Below are 1,158 nucleotides of genomic sequence, written 5' to 3' on the forward strand. Positions count from 1 at the left end.
CCTCCATGTCTCATATTCACTGTTATCTTTCTACCTTCCTCCATGTCTCATATTCACTGTTATCTTTCTACCTTCCTCCATGTCTCATATTCACTGTTATCTTTCTACCTTCCTCCATGTCTCATATTCACTGTTATCTTTCTACCTTCCTCCATGTCTCATATTCACTGTTATCTTTCTACCGTCATCCATGTCTCATATTCACTGTTATCTTTCTACCTTCCCCCATGTCTCATATTCACTGTTATCTTTCTACCTTCCTCCATGTCTCAAATGCACTGTTATCTTTCTACCTTCCTCCATGTCTCATATTCACTGTTATCTTTCTACCTTCCCCCATGTCTCATATTCACTGTTATCTTTCTACCTTCCCCCATGTCTCATATTCACTGTTATCTTTCTACCTTCCCCCATGTCTCATATTCACTGTTATCTTTCCACCTTCCTCCATGTCTCATATTCACTGTTATCTTTCTACCTTCCTCCATGTCTCATATTCACTGTTATCTTTCTACCTTCCCCCATGTCTCATATTCACTGTTATCTTTCTACCTTCCTCCATGTCTCATATTCACTGTTATCTTTCTACCTTCCTCCATGTCTCAAATTCACTGTTATCTTTCTACCATCCCCCATGTCTCATATTCACTGTTATCTTTCTACCTTCCTCCATGTCTCAAATTCACTGTTATCTTTCTACCTTCCCCCATGTCTCATATTCACTGTTATCTTTCTACCTTCCTCCATGTCTCACTGTTATCTTTCTACCTTCCCCCATGTCTCATATTCACTGTTATCTTTCTACCTTCCCCCATGTCTCATATTCACTGTTATCTTTCTACCTTCCTCCATGTCTCATATTCACTGTTATCTTTCTACCTTCCCCCATGTCTCATATTCACTGTTATCTTTCTACCGTCATCCATGTGTCATATTCACTGTTATCTTTCAGCCTTCCCAATTCCTTCCCCCAGTTTAGAGATGGCTTTTTGCGGTGTGCAGCATAGTCCTTTAGTCTCTATGGGCCAGATGGCCAGTTATTGAGGGCCACAGCATAAGGAAAGAAACTGTTTAGATGGGGGTCATAACATCCAATCACAGAGGTTTACAGCAGCTGACAGTTGTACCATCATTGCTAATAACTTAAACTGCCTTATT

Source organism: Salmo salar, unplaced genomic scaffold, assembly GCF_905237065.1.
Source record: "Salmo salar unplaced genomic scaffold, Ssal_v3.1, whole genome shotgun sequence".
Classification (NCBI taxonomy): domain Eukaryota; kingdom Metazoa; phylum Chordata; class Actinopteri; order Salmoniformes; family Salmonidae; genus Salmo; species Salmo salar.